The following is an 11,786-nucleotide window of genomic DNA, read 5'->3' on the forward strand; positions in this document are numbered from 1 at the left end:
CAGCAATGGAAGCGTAAAGAATATGCTGAAATAAATGCTGAAACACAAGACAGAAGAAAGAAAGAATGAATGAACACAGTAGACAGATGAGAACTCAGATGTATGCTCGGGAAATGGAATCCATATCGAACACGAGACAGCAGCATACAACGGTGAGTCACTGGCTGCGTGGGCTCCTCAGCACCGGCTCCTCTCTCCCAGAAGGATCTCCACTGATGGCTGAAGTACCAAAGACTGTGGAGGAGGAGCCCTATAAATAGCCACAAAAGTGGGGAGCATAAAATGCAGGTCGGCCAGCAATAAATGCTAAAAGTACATCATAAATGGCCACAAAAATGCGCCATAAAATACTGCATAAAATGCTACATAAAATGCCCAGCCTCTGCACACAGACTCACACCATGAGCTGGCTAATATTTGCTAACAGGTATCTTGGCCGTTTTAGCCTTCTCATCATCAGATGTAGGGCTGTCCTCTGCACTGAGTTTCACATATGGAAGCAATGGAACCCCAATTGTTTTTCCCCCCTCCATATGGAAACACTGTAAAACCTTGGAGATATACTCCTGTTGAGATAGATAGAGTAATCCTTTTGACCTATCTCTGAGTATTCGCATGCCAAGAATGTGATTTGCATCACCAAGATCCTTCATGTCAAAGTTGCCATGAAAACTTTGCTTTAGTGAGTCCAAGGCATGAGTATCCCTGCCAACAATCAACATGTCATCAACATACAAAACCAAGATAATCAGGTTGCCATCTGTTGCCTTCTTGGTGTACAAGCAGTGATTCACTTGACTTCTATGAAAACCTTGAGATTGCATAAATGTATCAAACTTATGATACCATTCTCTTGATGCTTGTTTCAGCCCATACAAACTCCTTTTGAGTTTACATACCATTTTCTCTTTCCCTTTTGCCACAAACCCTTTAGGCTACTGCATATATATGTCTTCATGCAGATCACCATGTAAGAATGCAGTCTTTACATCCATCTGTATGAGCTCCATATGTTCAGTTGCAACCAAGCCCAAAATGATTCTCAATGTAGTCATCTTGACTATAGGAGAGAGGATCTCATCAAAGCCAACTTCATGTTCATGCTTGTACCCCTTTGCAACCAATCTTGCTTTGTACTTTGGTGAGGAACTAGAAGTGACCTTCATCTTGTAAACCCATTTGCATGGAAGGATTTTTTGCCCTTTAGGCAACTGCACCAAGTCCCAAGTGCAAATTTTCTTTAGAGATTCCATCTTTGACAACATGGCTTTATACCATTTCTTGCTGTCCTGTTTGTCCATTGCTTTCTTGAAGCAAGACGGTTCACCACAATATGGCATAATCAGCCATATTGTTTGCGTCAGGAACGAATCTATCAGGTTGTCTAGTAGCCCTAGACAATCTCCTAACCCAATGATCATTGTTTGCTGGCTGTTGAGTCTGCAAATTTCCATTTTCAGCTTGCTGTCCTGGCTTTCCAGCTTGCAAATCAGCATTAACAGCTTGTTGTCCTGGCTGTTCCTACACATCCAGTGGCTCATCATTATGAGTAATGGCTGGTTGATCATTTCTAGCATTATTTTCTGCATTTGCATGTTCATTTACAGCAGGTATTTGCTGCTATACAGCGGGCACATTTTGCTGTCCAAAAGGTATTTCTTCCCGAAATACAATCCTATGGATCTCCTGTCTTTTTTGGTTGTTTATGCTTGCGACCTTCTCGGAAGGTAACATCATTGCTGCGTACTATTTTCCTTTTCTCGGGATCCCATAATCTATACCCCATTTCACCTTTGTCACCATATCCTAGGAAATGCATTTACAGGACTTTGGCTCAAGTTTGCTGTGTTCTTCTTTACGAATGTGCATAAAAGCCTCGCAGCCAAATACTTTTAGGTGTACCAAGAATTTTTGAAACTTGTCAAGCACTTCGTCCTTGCTACGAATAGGGTAAACCCATATCTTCCGTATAGCATCATCAACAAAGGTGACAGAGTATTCTTTCCCTCCTAAAGATAACCTTGGCATTTGACATACATCGGAATGTACTAACTCTAGAGGAGAAGATTACTTCTTATGAGACGTCTGTGCATGTTTACCATAAACACAATGATCACAATGCTAATGAAGGTAAGTAACCCAAACGAGAAAGCACTTTCATTCCAGTTTGACTCATGTGTCCCAACCGGCCATGCCACAAAGAAACACTTGGCTACTTGGTCACGACAACAACATGGTCATGCGCACTAGATACATGGAGAGGATATAAGGCATCACTCTTATAACCTCTGGCAATCACTCTAGATCCCTTACAGATCTTCCATTTCCCATCACCAAAGGTGGTATGAAATCCATCGTCATCTAGTTACCCTGTGCTAATCAAGCTCTTCTTGAGCTAAGGTATATGCCGTACATGCTGAAGTGTGAAGACAGAACCATGCTGAAACTGCAACTGTATACTGCCAATACCTGTAATGTCACATGCATAGTTGTTTCCAAGATGAGGAACACCATGTCGACCCCCTGTATAGGCAGAGAATCACTCACGATGAGGGGTGACATGAAAGGAAGCACCTAAATCGAGAATCCAAGTATGCATGTCATCATTTGTATCTGCAAGTAAAGCATGTGCACCAAAGTGTGAAGAGACAAAGAGTACGTTATTCCTATTGTCACTGTCACGAGTGACTACATTCATCTCTTCAATTTTGACACTGCTCTTCTTAGGCTGACTCTCTTTCTTATCTTCCTTGACTCTCTTTCTTCCATTTGTAGCAGTCACGTTTAAAGTGACCCTTCTTGCCACAATGATGGCATTCAACATCCTTACTACGTGATTTACTGCGTCCCTTCCTATCAGATTTGCCTTTCTGTTGTGATCTGCCCCTAGTATGCAAAGCACTAGAAGACTTACTAGATGCATTGTTTTGCCGATTCATTTCTTCCATGAGTAGCACTCTCTACATCAGCATACTAAAGGATCGCATTAGAATTGCTCATAGCAGTCCTGAATGTATCCCAACTCTCTGGCAGAGTGCAAAGCAAGAACATAGCCTTAAATTCTTCATCAATTATGAACTTCAAGGCAACTAGTTGGCTGAAAATGGAGTTAAACTCACTTAAGTGAGTAGACATTGCTGTACCCTCTTCCATACGCAAATCCATAAGCTTTTTATAAAAGCACTCTTTTGGGCATACGGTTCCTCCAATCGAGTCCAAATAGCATAGGCAGAATCCAAACCTTCAATGTTAAACATCAAGGCATTAGAAATGGATAGCTTGATGGTTGAGTGTGCAAGCTCATTTAACTCATCCCAGTCTTCCTGTTCCATATCTGCGGCCTTTGCCCCTTTGGTTTTAATCAGCCTTGCTTGCTTCTTCTGTACCAGGATATTATAGCCTTGTTTTTGCCAGACTGCAAAGTTATGTGCTCCTTCAAGCTTCTTTATGTGCATGAGATGACTGCTGTCATTGCTGCCAACCATGATTTTCAAATGTGACAAAAAAAATTCAGCAAATGCAGGCTCAAACTGTCACACAAGTGATCAAGGTACAAACAAGTACCATCCATCAATAAATGACCACGTAAAAGCAGAAATTTCAGATTTGCAAATAAATTTTCAGAAGCACTAAACCTTGTGCTACGGCACTCCACAACTGATTACAGTTGTTCCACTCTTTTTACTCTCTTCAATCATCTCACCCTCCATCCGTGACTCTCTAGGCTCTCTCTATACATCATCAATGGCACCCCCTCTCCATGAGGTCTTTCGCTTGCATTGTGTCTACTTCGAATGAGTGAAGGAGAAATCCAACACTTGTAAGTGCAATGCAAGTATTGCCCAAAGCTCCAAATCTCCGTCACTGGTATTCTCATCCACCTTTGTAAATTAGGAGGGGAAGCCACACCATGCCTCCGTATTCCCGGCGATGTCTATGAAGATTGTTGTTGGAAATACTTGTTATTGAAGTGATGCAAAGGCCTTATAAGGGAAAGTGAGGAGGTGATCTTTCCATGCATCTATGGGGCGGAAACTTTAGGCCGAGTTTTCGTCCATAGTATAAATACCATGCGCTACACATTGTCTAGATCTTCTTATGGAAGATATAGGCAAGTTGGAGTGGGTGGCGAGGATTGTCAACGATGCTTGCACAATCGTTGGCATTGTCAACTCCAAGGTCCGAGTTCTTGTGATATATTACTCATACTTGGACTTGGAGTTGAAGAAGCCCTTGAAGACTCGGTTTGTGGCCATGTGGCTTCTCCTCAAGCGTCTCTATGACGTTCGTAACAAGCTACAAAAAATGGTTGTGGTAGATGAGTTTAAGGAATGGCTTGAAGGGGAGTCTATATCAAGCCAAGTGGAAGCAAAGGCCGTTCAAAGGCTTTGCTTAAAGGAGGAATTTTGGATGGATGTGAGGGGCATTATCATTGCTATCACTCCCATCTATAAGGTGCTTCGCATGACAGACATGGAGGGGGCTACTATTAGCTTTCTCTATCATCTTATGGCGGATGCGATGGAGGAGATACAATCATCGATCATCTTGGATGGGGAGGTCTCTTCTTTATGGTATTGTTTTTATATATAAAAAAATGATTCATGCTTCTTTTTAGTTTTAGAATCTATATTTCATATTGTCTCACACTTTCTTTTCAAATTTCACCTCTAAATCTCCCTCTAAATCTCTATCATCTCACACCTATTGTAGTAATAGCTTGGATATCACCCCTAAAAGAGATGACATTTTCTTTTTGACATAGAAAAGATGCAAGTGGATGAAGCGACCCATACATGGGTTTGCGGCACTCTTGCATCCCGCCTTCAAAAAACCCTCTTCATGGATGCCAATGTTCTTGCCGATCGTGATGCCTTTCTTCCGAAGGCTTTGGCAGAAGAGCACTATGGTGTCTTCCTCTAGGAGCTCATTAATTATAGTGATCAAAGGGGCACCGCTTTCGCATCTACCATTTGTTGGAAGCGAGAATTATTGGTGAAGCCCCTTTTTTGGTGGTCATTTGGCTACCAATTGTCTCACCTTTAAAGAGTGACCTTATGCATTCTTGCACAGGTTTGAAAATCTCTTCTATTTTTTCATTTAATTCTAGTTACAACTTATAACTTGCAAGCTTAAAGTTTAAACTTACTTTTTCTTCACATAGTTTAGGATTGTTCGTCAGGTGCATGTGAGAGGAATTGGTCCGCCTATTCCCTCGTGCACACCAAAATTTGTAACAAGCTTAGCACACGACAATTGGAGCGACTAATTTATTGTCACTATAATTTACGCATGCTACGCAATATGCATGAGATGTCTATGGCAAGACAAGTATCGTATATCTAATTTTTATACTTTTTAGTTCATAACTTTATTCATAGATTATGAAATATATTTAAAGAAGTTTCATTTATTCAATCCAAGTTTTTCATTCTTTAAATATATACATAAATGTGGATTCACTCAAGCTCTTTGTTAGTACACTTAAAAGTGTGATTCGCGAGAGAGACTTGGAAGAGGAGCAAATATTTAGGGAGCTTTACTTGGAGCTCGAGGAGATAGATCGGCGGATCTCTCGCACTCGTGCACGACGTGCCCGCGTTGTTATTCGCCCTCGCGCTGGTAGCGATGGAACTTCCACTTTGGCATCCACATCGGCTACCCGTGATGCTTGTGGGGCCCTTAGATGCTATACGAGGCATGGGAGTGGCTCAAGAAGTACTCCTAGTTCGGCCCACGAGGACATACCTATCACTATCTCTCACTTAGAGCTTAGAGAGCCCGAGTATGATGACGAGGGCAATGCCATTAGTGAGGGTGATTTTGTTGAGGAGAGTGATGGCTCCTCAAGCGGTGACGAGGATGCTTCTACCTTCGATGCCGAGAGTGATATGAGCACCTAGAGTAACTATGTATCTTGATTTGGATTGAGCCATGGATGATGGCTTTTATCTCAATCCATTTTTGTACACTTTTTGTATGAGATTGCACATCTGGCTCATAACAAAGTTGTTGGTTTCATTATTCATGCTACATAGTACACTCTGGAGTCTTGTTTCAACTCTCTTTTGCACTTTTGACTTGAATCTCTAAGTTTATGTTTTAACTTTTAAGTCCAAACATTAAGCATAGACTTAAAATTATATGTATTTTTTCTTTCATCAGATGTAACATCGGACGTAGGTCCAAGATTTATTAGTCCGATTAGTACCGTACTAGCATCGGACTGTACTAATCGGATGCCATCGGACGTGACAACCATGGTCTAGAATACACTCAATCTTGTATGACCATATGGGGCGTACAAAGGATTCTATCCATCTTTTGGTAGTAGCAAAATAATCAAAGTTCCAAACGACAAAAATATGTTTGTGACTCCACTCTGCTGGAACTTTTTAGAGATGAATTGTACGTTGTCTAGCTTCAGAATCTGTTATCATTGGTCATCCAAGGCACTCCAATGAGATATATCATCAAAGTGCTTCCTGCATACCAAGTAAAATGCTATTTGGTGTATTCTCTTGGATGATTTTTATTTAGATGGGATTCCTCTTTTAGACAACGTGCTATAGAAGTTGAAAGCTTTTGGGATAGGAATATTCCTTCAAAAGAATCTTTGCTGATTATCCATTGGTTGCCTTTGACCAGTGATAAAGCTGCTGCTTTGGGATGTATGCGAATGCTCTATGCATGTGTGCATGTGTGCGCACACACTAAGTATGGAGCAATGAGGCAGAAATTTTCATTCATACCAGATGGTCTTTAATCAGAGAAAATCACTTAACTTCCACCCTGTTCACCCCTCACCTCAACCCATTAGGATTGCAGGCTAATGAAGATGATGGGTTTGGTTGTGCATGAATTCAATTATCTTTTTCATATTTCCTGAAGTTTAGATTGTGTTTTGAGCAGAGTCAAATGTGCAGAAGATGAAAATCTGGCAAATCAGGCAGAGGGAATGCAAGACGAGGAGGGAGATCATCATACATGATGTATAAATAATCAAGAATCCTTTGTACAAAGAGACCTCAGCTACAACATGGGGAAGAGATGAACCCCTTAGAAGGCAAGGAGCATCAATGCACCCATTATATCCATTATATCATCAGAGCCAGATACTGCTCTGATCATTGTATCTTTAAGGTGTGCACTTAATGTGCTTTAATTTTTGCTAAAAGTTGAAAGTTTCTAGAATTTATGTTCAGAGCAACTGTCTTAACCTGCAATCTTCCCTTTGTTGCCTTTTAAACAATGAGCTGGAACATGTTCAAGGGCTCCAGAGAGTATTTCTTGAATTGTCAGCATAGACTTCATTTTTTATGCTGGCCTTCTTTCTTGGCTTACTACATTGTTGTGCTATGCTCTCTCATTTCTCATAATTCTTTTGGGCACCAACCTTGATGAAGATTGTTTTGGAGTGAAAATTTTCTCTGCTTCATGATGTGATAAGGTAGAGGCTAAGTTCAAAGGCTTAATCATTTAGTTGTGAAGAAAAATGAGAGTTTTCTCTAGTTATTCAAATAGCTATAGATTGGCGGCTAGAACAGAACAATCCAATGGGTATTTTGAAGCAAGAAAAAGTGTCTATCGTCTTAAACACAGGATTTTGTAGCCAGCAGTATTGCAGGAGTGAAATGTAATATGTATTCTCCGGCGCTTGTAGAATTTGCTCTATTGGGTCATCTACAGTACTTATATGTATGGTGTTCATGTTTATAGATCTACAATGTGAAGATACTATGTGTATGGGTATAGTACCCATGCATGGATGCATACATGCAAGGTATTGATGTATGCATCTGTATCCATGCATGTGCATACGCGTGTGTGTGTTATTAAAAGATTTTAAGGTGTAAAAAGAGGGGTTTTTTAGTAGTTTGAAATTGTAAAATAGACAAAAGAGGGAATATCAATATGTTGTGCAAAGGAGTTGAAAATGTGTTGATTTTGAAATCAAAGTGGCATGCATAGGGCATCGTCATTTGTAAATATAATGGAAATCACAAAAATGACACATGTAGAGGATCATTAGATGCTTGTGTTCAGTCAATTAGGATTTTTGAGTTTTTTTCCAAAATATATTGCATGAAAATAAGGAACATTCAAGAATAAATACAATGACTTAAGTAGTTGAACGTTTTATTGTTAGAAAGTAGTGTATGAACATGTATTGAGGTTAAATGTTCATGTGTATTAAATTGAAAGTTTGTTTATATGGAGTTGACCATGAAAAGTGATCATGTTAAATGCAATGATATTTTGTTCAAACATGGAAATCCAAGATCTTGTATGAAGGCAAGGTTTTAATCTAGAGTGCTATGTCTATGGGTTTTCATTGAGTAGTTTTTCCTATTGGTCACATGGTGTGGCAATGTAGGATTGCTCATAGCCATGATCTTTTTTGTATATTGTGTGTAAAAGGACATCTTATATTTTTATTTCTTACTTGGTGAATGAATATGCACGAGGCTTCATCTACGCAGTACTAGCTAGAAGTTTTGAAATGGCAAGGTAAGACTTGGTTAGGCATGGGGCTTCACTTAAAGCCTAGTAGCTAGAAGTTTCTAAAATGGTAGGGTTGGAAATGAGCTTCAAACAAGTTTACTACAATGTTAATTTTTAGGAAGAAATTTCACAATGTTTCATAGACAACAAAAAGTAGGGATCATAGAACTTGCATACTTTTGAGTTTATGGTCAATACTTACAAAGTATATAATTAATGATCAATTTCACTATATGCACTTCAAACAATGTCAAATATTTAGGTATGTAGTTACTTTTGGATTCTAAACTATATTATGATTATAGCATCAAAGACAAGGTTTGAGTGCGACTCTTAAACATGTAGTTTTGAATTATGACATACATACATATGTATGAGAGAGAGAGAGAGAGAGAGAGAGAGAGAGAGAGAGAGAGAGAGAGAGAGAGAGAGAGTGTGTGTGTGTGTGTGTGCGCGCGCGCTCTAAATTGTCACACTTGCATGATAATTATCAGAATTTCCAAAGTAAAACATATTGAAAGAGAGTTTTGATAACTTTTTGTTATGAAACATGCTTTGTTTGTAGAAAATGTTTCTAAAAGTTTAAATGTGTTTCCTATTTTAGGACATTGCTACCGTGTAACTATGATCTAAACGGTTTGGACTTAATGACTTTAGATGATTAGTTGTTGCATTTATTATACTAGAAATTCGTTTGTTTTAAATCATCCTTTTAGACTTTTATGATGTCAACACGATGTGGTTACTCCATGGTTTGATGTTATTCACATGATTATTGTTCATGTTTGAAGTGAATGTTTTGTTTTGGGTTGTATTTTAAAGTTTACATAATGGCTTTTGAATAGTGACTAAATTGCTCCTTGTACATATAATATGTATATAGTTCAGTACCTTTATATGAGAGAGAGAGAGAGAGAGAGAGAGAGAGAGAGAGAGAGAGAGAGAGAGAGAGAGAGAGAGAGAGAGAGATTGTGGTCTATGAAGGGGGAGCAGGAGTTTTATTAACAAGTGTTGAGATGGCAAGTTCAACATGTGAACATCACCTAGGTAGATGGGTCCATACGTCTACACTTAGTACGCGAGTGGTCATTATGATCCTCACATGGTCACTAACTCATGGCTTATTATATGTGTTTAATTACATGGGTTATGGCGCTAGTCTATTTGTATAGTTAGTTATGCATTTTTTGACTTAATAAGCATTTTTTTAAATATTATATTTTATTTTTACTTTGCATACAATGCATTTTTATCTCCATCTTGTTGTCATTCATTATACAATAGTACAGATTAAGAGGACATTTATAAAGCTCATAAATTCCAACAAAGGAGAGATTAGAAAAAGAATGTACGATACAAGATTGGATATAATCTTTTTCCATGCATGGATGAATATCTCCCTTATATAGTATTTGTGGATTTATATTTAGTTTTTTATGCTTAAAATATAATAAAAAAAGTCCTCTTTTAAGATCTTATTTTCTTTGTATGAATGCCATGCTTTTGTTATAATTTATCCAACTCTATTTTAATAAATTTATTTTAAGATTGACAAAAAATAAAATTTAAATGAATTACATGTATGCATATAATTTCTAGCCTTTGTCATTGCATAAAATTTAAATAAATTATAAGTATGCATACAATATCTTCACATTTTTTCAAAATATTTATTTTCCATAACTCCCTATAATAATTAGATTACCACAATATTAAACACAATAATTTCTTGCAATTTATCTACCAAGCATAATGCGATTAGTGTCATACGCAAGTCAATGCGTAATAGGTTATGATCGTGTGGTAAATAGAGAAAGAAAATTTATAAAAATAATTAAGTAATATTATCATATTTTTATAAAAAGTTTCATGAATTATAAATCTATTATTGAGGAGCAATGCTTAATTTGAATATATTATCATTTATTTTACAAATAATATAGAATTATCTATAGTACCTTTATGCTAATTTAATCTTTGGATGTTTTTTAATGAATTTTGACCTCCTCTTTTCAAATGTAACCGAAGTAAATCATTTTCTTTGAATATAATAGCTTGTATTTATTTTGAACTTCAACAATATAAATATGATTCAAATACACATATTTTATTTAATCAAAACTAAGTAGATAAGACAACAATATATTTTGCTAGGTTTATGATTCAATGTATCCACAATTATTTTAGTGTGTCTAGGTTGTTATTGAATCATTGTGTGAAAGTTTTGAATGAGTGATGTCCATTTGATATGGTAGGCAGAGATGAGTTATTAGTTCAAGAAGTGTTTGATAGCTTGTTGGTTTGTTTTGATAAGAAATTCAAATCCCATAAGATAAGGTTTCCACATATCTAAAGCATGCACTACAACCAATGGTTCTTTGTTATATGTGCTGTACTTTTGTTGTAAGGGTTTTAGTTATTCAACTTTTATAGGAAATAGGGTGATCATTTTAAGTTGCACATATGCCTAAACCACTAGCATCAATTATTACTACTAGAAAGAAAGCCTGAGAAAAAATTAGCAATGGAAGTGTGGGTGTATGGGCCAAAATGTATTTTAGAGAATCAAAAGACTTTTGATGGCTAGAATCCCATCAAAAAATAATATTTTAATGTAACAACATATTCAAAGGTAAGGTAATCAATACAAAATTTTCGATAATTTGTTGGTAGAAACCCGATGAACTAAGAAAAGATTCCACTTCATGCATAGGCTTAGGGATGTGCCAGTCCTTTATGATTTGAACTTTCTTTGAATCCATAGTAATTTCTAGGGTAGAAACTATATGCCCCAAGTAGTAAGTTTGATTTTAGAAAAAAATCTTGTCAAAATTTACATATAAGTGATTTTTATATAGTAAGTCAAACACAATTCTAAGATGTTTTTTACGTTTCTCTTTTGACTCACTGAAAACTAGAATATTATCGAAGAAGATAATCATAAAACCTTGATAATCTAGAAATAATTGATTTATCATGCTTGCAAATATAATTGATGTTTTTGTTAAATGGAAAGGCATAACTATAAATTTATAATGACCATCATCATGCAAAATAGTAACATCAGAATCTTTAACAAAACCTTTCATCTTAAGCAAAGCATACAAAGGGATATGCGTATCTAATTTTTCATCGTTTGATACTTCTTTTTTTAAGGAATACATAGTCCAATCAGTGTGTAATGAGGTACCTTCTTGATGTTGTGCAATTGAGCTTGGTGTTATTATTGTTGATTAGAAGTTTCACTTGGCAGTTACTCGAAAATGATATGCTTGTCCACA

General features: G+C 37.1%; 1 protein-coding gene and 1 pseudogene across 1 annotated transcript in view; both read left to right on the top strand.

Moving 5' to 3' along the window:
• LOC148012436 (uncharacterized) overlaps positions 1-7,318 on the top strand; it is a 45,513-nt gene extending 38,195 nt beyond the window's left edge. The window contains exon 2 of the mRNA XM_087669639.1: positions 6,913-7,318. The gene's annotated coding sequence lies outside the window, so the exon portion shown is untranslated. The remainder of the gene's footprint in view (positions 1-6,912) is intronic.
• On the top strand, positions 4,024-6,889 carry LOC148012437 (uncharacterized; annotated as a pseudogene).
• Positions 7,319-11,786: the final 4,468 nt, after the last annotated feature.

The sequence above is a fragment of the Lygodium microphyllum genome, chromosome 27 (assembly GCF_053477565.2).
Source record: "Lygodium microphyllum isolate KBCC chromosome 27, Lygodium_microphyllum_v1.1.10, whole genome shotgun sequence".
NCBI classification, from domain to species: Eukaryota; Viridiplantae; Streptophyta; class Polypodiopsida; order Schizaeales; family Lygodiaceae; genus Lygodium; species Lygodium microphyllum.